The sequence below is a fragment of the Hibiscus syriacus genome, unplaced genomic scaffold (genome assembly GCF_006381635.1).
Source record: "Hibiscus syriacus cultivar Baekdansim isolate YM2019G1 unplaced genomic scaffold, ASM638163v2 tig00110450_pilon, whole genome shotgun sequence".
Lineage (NCBI taxonomy): Eukaryota > Viridiplantae > Streptophyta > Magnoliopsida > Malvales > Malvaceae > Hibiscus > Hibiscus syriacus.
Genome location: NW_024062743.1, coordinates 6,483,670 through 6,495,237, shown reverse-complemented (window position 1 = coordinate 6,495,237; position 11,568 = coordinate 6,483,670). Strand labels below are relative to the sequence as shown.

The 11,568-nt window shown below is 37.1% G+C and overlaps 1 pseudogene; it reads left to right on the top strand.

Annotated features, from left to right (window-relative positions):
* Positions 1-1,369: 1,369 nt before the first annotated feature.
* On the top strand, positions 1,370-7,184 carry LOC120126034 (annotated as a pseudogene).
* The last annotated feature ends 4,384 nt before the right edge of the window (positions 7,185-11,568 follow it).

Sequence of the window (11,568 nt, the reverse complement as noted above, 5' to 3'; positions counted from 1 at the left end):
TGTAGAGGTTATGATTTAGAAATGAGTATATTTGCGTTTTTAAATTGGGGCCTCTGCTTTTGTAAATTGTTGCATTTTTTTTACTTTGTGTAAATGTTTTAAAAGTTGAGTATGGTTTCAAGAAAAAAATGCTTAATCATTTCATTGATTCCGTGTGATATTCGAATTCATGCGATTTAGGTGTTGCAAGAAATATCATGATCTTAGCCTTATTTTGAGCAAATTCTTTATTTTCTTGTTTAATAGTGTCACATAGACCATTTGCGTTTAGGTGTAGTTCGGCATCTAAAATCCAGAACAAATATTTTTTTTTTCTGAAACTATATGGAGTAGCGAATTCTAGTTTTGAAATATTTCTCATTGATATACTATCATAAAACAAAAAAATGACTTAGAATAAACAAGTAAAAAATATTTAGTATTAAATTAATCTTAGAACCATTTACCTTATAGTAAATAAATATATGTATATTATACATGTAAGCTTTTAGATATTGATCATATATATATGTATATATATCATGATAAAATATATTACATGCCTCGTTCCAATGCTATAAAAAGCGTAGCATCTTTGAATTGATTTGAGAACTTTCATATTGATTTAGGCCCATAAAAAATGCAATATGGTAGAACACTCGTGCCAATAATATGTTATAAAATTATATATAAATGTGGAACACGATGTGAGAATGGTTAGTAATACTTCATTACTCATCATATAAGCATATACACGCATCCTTTTATATGCTCTAAAATTATAAATTATTAGAATTAATTATTTTCGAAAGAAAAAGGACCTCATTAAAAATCATTTTAAAATCTATAAGAGTAAAAGTGTGTCCTAAGACCTTGTAGTACTAGAAGAAAAATCATTGGATACAAAGAACATAATAATTTTGGAATTAACCGAGTTAAAATACAAGCATTTCCAGAACAAAAAACCCAATTGTCCAAAGTATGTGCCATAGTATTACAAGTTCTAGGAACAAAACACACTTTGTAATTCGAATTAACACCCAAAATCCTACGAGCTTCCCGAATATGATAACCCAACTTGGACAAATCCTCCTCTAATATACCTTTATTATAAAAATGAAATATAAATGAAGTGAATATGAACGTCCACTTTAATAAATGTTATTTATAACAAAGGAGGATTATATTTTACTTTTATCTCTCGCTCAATCCTCTTTAATTTTTCTATCAGTTAAAACTCTAAACTATCATTTGCCATTTGAAAAGTCCAGTCCTCTACGTTTTAGAGACACGTCAATCTCTCATGAACGGGATGCTTTTAAAATATAACTATCGGAATGTTTCCCTATAAATTAACAAGGAATTAAACAATTTCCCAAAGCATTGCAATTTCATGGCATTAGTCAGTTGTTTAGAAGTTTTCTTGGCTCTTGTTTGCTTTCTGTTTCTATACCGCTTGAGAAACAAAGATGGGTGTCCAAAGAGTTATCCGATTGTGGGGATGATGCCGAAGCTTCTCGTCAATGTTCATCGGATTCACGATTGGTGTACCGAGGTCCTCGAGCGATGCCACTGCACACTTCTTTTCAAAGGCCCTTGGTTTGCTAATATGATCATGCTGGTGACCTGCGACCCTGCAGACATTCACCACATTATGACCTCCAACTTTGCCAACTTCCCGAAAGGATCCGAGTTCAAACAGATGTTTGACGTATTCGGTTTCATGATTTTTTGTCCAGGACTTCCCAATATAAGGTGGAAGGGGCGCTCATTCCTGTTATGGACCATTTTGCCAAACTAGGCCTGGTGGCAGACCTAGAAGATGTGTTCCAAAGGTTCACGTTCGATGCTACATGCATCTTGGTTAATGGCCACGACCCTGGTTGCCTCTCCGTCGAATTCCAAGAAGTGCCTTTCTCCGACGCCTTGGACGATGCCAAGGAAGGGATATTTTATCGGCATGCCAGGCCGCTATGATTTGTTAATTTGCAGAGATGGCTGAACATGGGACAATAAGGGAAATATAGAAAGGCATGGCAAGTTCTTGATGATATAATAGCCGAGTATAAATGCCAGAAGATGAAATATTTGAAACGAAGGTCAAATTCGATATCGGAAATTGTCAAAGAAGGCATGGATCTCTTAACATCGTACTAACCGAAGAGAAGTCGACAGGTTTGAAATGTGAAGTTTAATTCTTGAGAGACACCATTTTGAGTATGATGCTTGCAGGGAGGAACACGACGAGCTCCGCTATTGGTTCATTTGGCTGGTTTCGTTTCATCCGGTAGTCAAAAACAAGATCATAGAAGAGCTTCAATCGAAAATACCCACAGAGGAAACCAAAAAGAGACGACTGTTCAAGACTGAGGAAGTGAAGAATTTGGTTTATCTACATGGATGTGAGGCATTAATGAAAATCTGGTTCCTTTCCAGCACAAGGAACCTCTCGAACCAGACGTGCTTCCTAGCGGGCATCTGGTTCATCCGAATATGAAAATCGTGTTCAACATGTATTCAATGGGTAGGATGAAGTCGACTGGGGGAAGATTGCTTTGAATTCAAGCCTGAAAGATGGATTAATGAGCGAGGCATTAAACATGAGCCATCGTTCAAGTTCTTGTCTTTCAATACAGGGCGGAGGACATGTTGAGGGAAGGAAATTGCATTTGTTCATGTTAGGTATGGCTCATAAATATACCAGTAAAGAGGATAGGAGATGGGGGTGCGGGGGCGTAGCCCCCGCGGTACGGTACAGGGTTGATTTTGTAATTATGTACCAGGGTTTTCTATTATAAATAGAGATGTAACCTAGACCTAAAATATCATTGAATAAAAATTCTAGCGCCGCCTAGGCACCGAGGACGTAAGCAAATTGCCGAACCTCGTAAAATTCTCGTGTTCTTTCGTTTTCTTTACCCGTTTTCGTCAACAATTGGTATCAGATGTCAGGAGCAAAATTCGAAGTCGCGAAATTCGATGGTCAGGGTAACTTCGGATTATGGCAAACGAGGGTGAAGGATCTATTGGCGCAGCAAGGGATCTTGAAGGCTTTGCGACCTATAAAGCCGGCGTCGATGGATGAGGAAGATTGGGAAGAATTGCAGCAGCGAGCGGCAGGAACCATACGATTATGCTTGGCGGACGAGGTCATGTATCACGTTATGCATCTATCGTCTCCGGAAGAAATTTGGAGGAAGTTGGAAAGTCAGTTTATGTCCAAATCCTTAACGACAAAACTGTATCTGAAGCAGCGGCTGTATGGGCTGAAGATGCAGGACGATCACGATTTGGCGCAACACGTGAATGTCTTCAATCAAATCGTTTCTGATCTGGCTCGGCTTGATGTGAAAATTGAGGATGAAGACAGAGCGATGATTCTGTTGTGTTCGTTGCCTTCCTCTTACGAACACATGGTGACTACTCTTACATATGGGAAAGAGACTATCAACGTTGAGGAGATTACTGCAGCCTTGTTGGCTCACAACCAGCGGAAGCAGAATGCAGGGGAAAGCTTTCAAGCCGATAGCTTATATGTCAAGGGTAATCGAGATCGTGGACGGAAGCCAGAGAAGGCAGGGTCCGGGAAGCGGAATTCCAGATCCAAATCCAGGGATAAGAAGACGATTCACTGTTACAAGTGCAAGGAGGCGGGACATATGAAGCAAGACTATCCGAAGTTGAAAAAGCAGACTGATGAGAAGCGTGATGGCTCATCCAAGTCTGTGAACGTGGTCGAGGATGATACTTCTGATTGCAGTGAGGGTGATATGCTTTCTATTTCAACGACACAATTGACGGATGCTTGGATTCTTGATTCTGGATGTTCTTATCACATCACGCCAAATATGGAATGGTTTTCGACATACAGGCCGGTTAATTCTGGTTTGGTTTATTTGGGTGATGATCGATGTTGCAATATTGTTGGTATTGGTGATGTCAGAATTAAGATGCACGATGGCTCCGTTCGGACGTTGAGTGGTGTTCGACATATCCCAGACTTGAAGAAAAATTTGATTTCCTTGGGCACTTTGCACAAGAATGGTTTTATCCCTAAGGCAAACGAGGATAGGGAAACCATTCGGATTGTTAAAGGAGCATTGACTGTGATGAAAGGCAAGATGACTGCAGGGAATATCTACAGATTGTTAGGGAGTACCGTTGCAGGTGGAGTTCACTCTGTTGAGTCCTGTGATGATACGACAAAATTGTGGCATATGCGCCTTGCTCATCTTAGTGAACGTGGTATGGCAGAATTACACAAGAGAAACTTGTTGCATGGTGTCAAAAGTTGTAAGCTCGATTTTTGCAAGTATTGTGTTCTTGGTAAACAGACTAAAGTCCGTTTCAAGACTGAGAAGCACACAACTCAAGGGATTCTTGATTATGTGCATTCTGATGTATGGGGGCCTTCCACGACATCGTCTTTGGGTGGATCTAGGTACTATGTTACTTTTATTGATGATTTTTCACGGAAAGTTTGGGTGTATTTTTTGAAACAGAAATCTGAAGTTTTTGAGAAGTTCAAGCTGTGAAAAGCTGAGGTAGAAAACCAAACAGGACGAAAAATCAAGTGTTTGCGGTCTGACAATGGTACGGAGTACACAGATTCACAGTTCCTACAATTCTGTAAGGAGCATGGGATTCAGAGGCATTTTACAGTGCGCAAGACACCACAACAGAATGGTGTTGCAGAACGAATGAACAGGTCGTTGAATGAAAGAGCCAGATGTTTGCGGTTGAATGCAGGGCTTCCCAAACACTTTTGGGCTGAGGCTGTTAACATGGCGTGTTACCTTATCAACAGATCGCCAAGGGCATCGCTGGCTGGGAAAGTTGCAGAAGAGGTATGGACTGGTCATGATGTTAGTTTTGATAACTTACGGATTTTTGGTTGTCCTGCTTATGTGCATGTACCTGCTGATGAGAGATCCAAACTTGATGCAAAATCGAAGGAGTGCATTTTTCTGGGTTACAAGAAAGGTGTCAAAGGATTCAAGTTCTGGGATCCAGTTGCGAAGAAAGTTATGATTAGTAGAGATGTCGTTTTTGATGAACAGTCTATGTTGCAGCAGAAGCAAGACACGACAGTGGTAGATTTCGAGCAGTTTTCAGTTGAGAAACCAGAAACTTCTCAACCGACTTCTGGTGGTTCCACTACGGATGATTTGCAGGATTATAGTCTCGCCAGAGACAGGGTGAGACAGACGAATATAAAGCCTCCGAACAGATTGGGTTTTGAAGACTTGGTATCTTTTACACTTACTGTTAGCAGTGATGATCCAGTTACTTTTCATGATGCCGTTACTAGTCAGGAAAACGACAAGTGGATGGCAGCCATGGTTGAGGAGATGGAGTCTTTGAATCACAATCGCACATGGGAGTTAGTTCCCCTTCCTGAGGGTAAGAAGCCGATTGGTTGCAAATGGGTGTATAAGAAGAAACCAGCAGTAACAGAAAAAGAGGGGGAGAAGTTCAAGGCTCGTTTGGTAGCGAAGGGTTTTTCACAGCAGAAAGGAGTTGATTATGATGAAATCTTTTCTCCTGTGGTCAGGCACACTTCAATCCGAGCAGTACTTGCATTGGTGGCTAGTTGGGATTTGCATTTAGAGCAGATGGATGTTAAAACTGCTTTTTGCATGGTGATTTAGAGGAGCAGATCTACATGCGGCAACCTGAAGGTTTCACTCAACCTGGAAACGAGCATTTAGTTTGCAGATTGAAGAAATCTTTGTACGGGTTAAAACAGTCTCCGAGACAGTGGTATAAACGGTTTGACTCCTATATGATCAAGATTGGCTACAACCGATGTGAGTATGATTGTTGTGTCTATGTTAAGAGCCTTGATGATGGTTCTTTTATTTTTCTATTACTGTATGTTGATGATATGTTGATTGCTGCGAAGAACATGGATGATGTCATCGGTTTGAAAACTTTATTGAGTCAGGAATTTGATATGAAAGATTTAGGTGCTGCAAAGAAAATTCTTGGAATGGAAATTTGCAGGGACAGAGACTCAAGGAAACTGCGGCTATCTCAACGGGGTTATGTTGAGAAAATGCTAGAAAGGTTTGCGATGAGCAGTGCGAAACTAGTTAGCACTCCATTGGCGAATCACTTTAAGCTCTCATCAGAACAGTGCCCTAAGACAGATAAGGAAGCTGAAAATATGGCAAAGGTTCCGTATTCTAATGCTGTTGGCTGCTTGATGTATGCGATGGTATGTACTCGTCCTGATTTAGCTCATGCTGTTAGTCAAGTTTGTAAGTACATGTTTAAACCTGGTAAGCAACATTGGGATGCAGTCAAGTGGATCTTTCGGTACTTAAAGGGTACTGTGGGACATGGAATTGTTTTTGGGAGTCAGCGGGATAATCCTTTGGTTGTAGGATATGTGGATTCAGATTATGCAGGTGACTTGGATAATAGAAGATCTACGACAGGGTATGTGTTTACTCTTGGTGGAGGGCCTATTTGCTGGAAGTCTACTGTTCAATCTGTCATGGCACTATCTACAACTGAAGCTGAATACATGGCAGCGGCTGAAGCTGCAAAAGAAGCTTTATGGCTTACTGGTTTAGTGAAGGAGTTGGGTGTTCAACAAGGTGGAGTTCAGTTGCTTTGTGATAATCAAAGTGCTATTCACTTGGCTAAGAATCAGGTGTATCGTGCTAGAACTAAACATATTGATGTAAGGTTCCACAAGATCAGAGAGTTGGTTGCATCTGGAGAGGTTTTGTTTCAGAAGGTACATACTGATGAGAATGTCGATGATATGTTCACCAAGCCAGTTACGACAGACAAGTTCAAGCATTGCTTGGACTTGTTGAATGTTTCGAGTTGTTAAAGAAGCAAGGTAACCCAACCCACATTGAAGTTTCCAAGGGGCAGGATATTCGCCAAGGTGGAGATTTGTTAGGTATGACTCATAAATATACCAGTAAAGAGGACAGGAGATGGAGCGGAGTGAGCGAAGCGAACGCCTAGGACGTAAGCACATTGCCGAACCTCGTAAAATTCTCGTGTTCTTTCGTTTTCTTTACCCGTTTTCGTCAACAGTTCAGATGAAATTCGTGGCATTCGCCATAGCTTACAACTACCGTATGCATGTATCGGATCAAACTCCAATTGTTCCGGATATATCCATCATCTTGCACACCAAGCATGGACTGATGGCTAATATCTCCACTAGATGGGACTAAATGCCTCACAGCTTGCTCAAAAGTTGAAACCTTATTCTTGTTGTCGTCGTTATTATTGTCGTTGTTGTTGTTACTGTTGCTGTCGTTGTTATATTTTTATATTAAAATTAAACATTTTTTAGGTTTACCTTATAAACAATTTTTTGGTTGTACACAAATTGAACTTTTAGTCAAACGTTCATGAACCGTTCGGTAGGAGGTTCGTTTATATTTGTTTATTTATTAAATAAACGAACATAAACAAGATTTTATGTTTGTTTAATTAAATGAACGGACACGAACAAAGGACTCGTTTGTTCATTTATATACGTAAACATTCGATAATCCGTTCGTTTAAATTTATTCACATATGTATTTCTTCTCTTCTTTCCTTATCCTTCTCCTTCTTTTCTCTTCTTCTTCTCTTCCCTCATCTTCTCTTTGTTCTACTTATTTCGAATACTTTACTATTTCTTTTTGTGCGTTTATGTTCATTTGCGTTCTTTTATCATTTTAACAAATGAACAAGAACAAACACGAACAAATTACCTTCCTTAATGAATGAACACAAACAAAAAAATATGTTTGTTTAGTTGTTTAATTTATCTTCGTTCGTTCGTTCGATTAAAATTAAACGAACAAATACAAACATACTCTCGTTTACGTTTGTTTTGATACATAATGTACCACATAAGACCAGAGGATTGGTTACATAGACTATGAAACAATGAACTGTTTATATTAAATAGACCAGCTTTTGCTTTTAAATTTTTACTAATAAAAGATTTCATTTATAAAAATATGATTTAATTTATAACAATATTGTCTAGACTCTTTATTTTTATTAACTTATTCGAAGCTATAAAATAAAATCATTTAAATTTATATGAAAGTTTTTTTAAAAAGTTTGAATGTGCCATATTAAATACCTACATGTATCCCATGTTCAAAACCTAAAATCCAACTAACATTGGAGGAATCCTATTAAATTAACCACACACAAAATTAGAGAGAGAGAGAGAACAAGCAAGGTACCTCCAATTCAAAAACAATTCATTGAAAATGTCAGGGAGGAGTTTAAATTTTTTAATTCTTAATTCAAATTTTAAAATTTTAAAATATTTTAAAAACACATATTAAAATGTTATGGCACATCCACTAAACATTGTTAACATATAATGTCAATCAATAAAATTATAATCCACGTCATTACTTCCATGTGATGATAATAAATACTTGTGGCATTCCAAATTTAATCTGGATTAAATTAAAAAATAACTTTTATTTTATAGGCTTAAACTAAGGGAAGAATCATAAAAAATCAATAGTAGTGAACAAACTAATAAATTATTATAAATATTATTTTGATGACTATAAAATGTTTTAATATTTTATAAAAAATAATAACTGCTAAATATAAACTCTAAAAAATATTATATCAATATAATTGTGTCTAAAAAGAAACACAATCAGATCAGACCAAACCAAAAAGTTACTACCGAATGGGACCAAAACTGATAGTTTACGCATTAAATGCGTAATTTACCTTTATTTTTATTCTAAACTTCTATAATGGTGTCATGTTCAGAGTCTTTGTTTATAGTATTATACAGCTAAAATATTTTGTGATATTTTGCTATAATGCCCGTAAGTACCTGTGGTTGAAGTGTCACGTATATGTTTATATATGTGGCTTGATTGAACTTGTTGTATCTATGTTTTCTTGGGTTGTAAGTAAGTACGGAATTGCTATGGCAAGTTTGGCTTAGTGTTATAGTTAATTGATGATGTGTTTTATGGTTTAGAGGTGTTCTTGAATGTTATCTGTAAAATATGTCAAGCTTTTAATGGCCTTCTTGGGGTTTAAGAAATTTTATTTAAGTAGGTGAGTATTGATGCCTAGGTATTGATATCATACATTTTATGCAACTTTTTTTAATTTTAAGTCATGATTTGACATAAATACCATAATTAATTAGGCTTTATTCTATTTTTTAAGTCCTTCTCAATACTCATATGGTATGGTAAGTGTACTGAGAATGATTTTACGAACTCATCTACAAGAAAAAAAATTAAATTGATTTATTCTTAATGAATTCATATTAGGTTAAGTACTAGATACGTAATTTACCCTAAAAATAATTAGGTTAAAAGAAGATCATATAGGATTTATAATCCCTATGGCGATTCTTCTCAAATCTAATGCTTTTGAACTCCTACAAAGAAGGAAGAATAAACATAGTAAATTTACGAAAACTTAGTGAGGTAGTCAACTCTATCAAGACAAATATAACATCATATTTATGAAGCTCAATGAATCACATAAATATTGAACATGCATAAAACAAAGGTAATGTGAACTAATTAATAAATGACATGCTTTGCAATTCTTCTTAGTTAATTTATAGCTCAATCGTTAATTAGTAGCCGATAAATATTCGAAGCTCGCCTTCTCACTAAATATTAGTATGATATAAAATCAAGATATATTCCTGTCTTTTCAAGATCGAAGTCTAAAAGCACGACATTCCGACGTTTCGTTAAGACCAAAGTCCTAATTTACCCGTACACATATTATAAATCATATGATATATCAACTGTATCTAACACTCAACACGATATTCCTCTCCCTTTGAATGCCTAAAGGAGATGGATTCTTTTTTGTTGGAAATGTATACTGCAAAATTCACGCGTTAATACTGATAAGATAAATAAATAATAAAGAATGATCGAACCAACTGAAACATTGTCGTGGTGAAAACCATTACCTTCGAAACAAATTCGTCCCGATGTGTGTAATCGCTGCTTCAGGTGGATTGTAACACCCCAATTTAGGGGTTAAATTTTAGAAATTATAAAGTATTGGATTTAATTGGTATTCTGGGAGAAATGAAGGATTAAATTGTAAAATTGCAAAGTTGGCAGACCATTTTAAAGAAGTGTAGGAAATTCAGGGACTCAATCCTGAATTTAACCATTTTTCTTTAGGAGAGAATTATAAACTCTCCTCCGTATGTTTGATGCAAAATTTTTCCCATTTTCCTCTTCCCGGTCAACTACTTTGAGCTCTGATTTATTTACCGTCCTGCCACCGTTCGTCGATCCGAAACGCCATCGTATTTGTTATCGACCGATGAACAAAACCCCTCAAACCTCTCGTCGTGAATCGGCATCGTTTGTCGTAAATCTCAATCGAAAGTATCATCGCTTTTAACTCAATCTCCGTTAATTTTTCGTCAATTCAGGTCGATCCGACCACCCGTTTTCGACACATCCCGCACCATCGTGTTCCTTGCATTGTTCCGAGTCCACCGATGTCCTTCTTGTCTCCGTCGTGTTCGTGAGGGAGGTGAGGACGTTTAAGTTTCTGACGTTTCGGAATCGAGATCTCCACCGTTCAAAATTGTGAACCGAGCTTGGCAAGTGTCTCAAAATGCCTTAAAATAATTTTAGAAAAATTTTGGAATTTTTCTAACACCGTACGATACCGCACGCGCCCCCAAGCGCCACCCCCTACGAGTGGGCTTCGTCTGGCAGCTTGGTGAGCCAGTTGAGCCGAGCCCTGAGCCGAGCCGAGCCGTTGAGCCAAGCCAAGCTGACTGAGTCAACTTACACTGAGTTAACTCGGTTGAGTCAATTCACTGGGTCAACTCGTTGACTTTGACGAGTCAATCTGTTGACCGTTAACTTTAACTGAGTCAACCCGTTGACTTTGACCAAAAAGTCAAAATTTTTGAAAAGTCATATTTTATGTTTTTCGACGTCTTGAGTCCGATTCCGAAGTTAGTTTCGCCAAATTCGAACTTGGTAAATTGTTTTTCACTGATTTATCACCCGGTTCGATCTGTTTTTCGTAATTAAGCTCTGTTTTTTTTTATTAATTTATGTTGATTTGTAACCGAGGAATTATGGCACATGTTGTTATTGGTAAATGCATGAATAAAAATGTTTGGAATTATCGGATAGTTAATTAATTCCTACACTCGATATGAATGCGGTAAAAAGTAGGTAACTGAATATGACTCAGATGACTAAAATAAGAAATTGGAGGACATTTGGAATTAAATTTCAAGTTCTGGGATTAAGTGATAAAAGAATAAACAATGAATATGTAAATATAATTTATCTCATTAAAAGTACTTGGATGATAAATTATGAGAATACTTCGATTTGGTAAAATTACAAAAATACACTTATGTTGTAAAAAGACAAGAATTGACCATGAAAGTTGGATAAGAGCTTTGTAAAGACATATTGATCTGAGAAAACTACTGATGTGCATAGAAAATGCTAGTTTTGCATAGAAAATCTGGGTAACTGATTTCTAAACCTAAGATGGCTTGTACAAGATACTAGAAGTTGATAAGGAATAATTTCAAGTTCAGATATTATTCGGGTAAGCGATTAA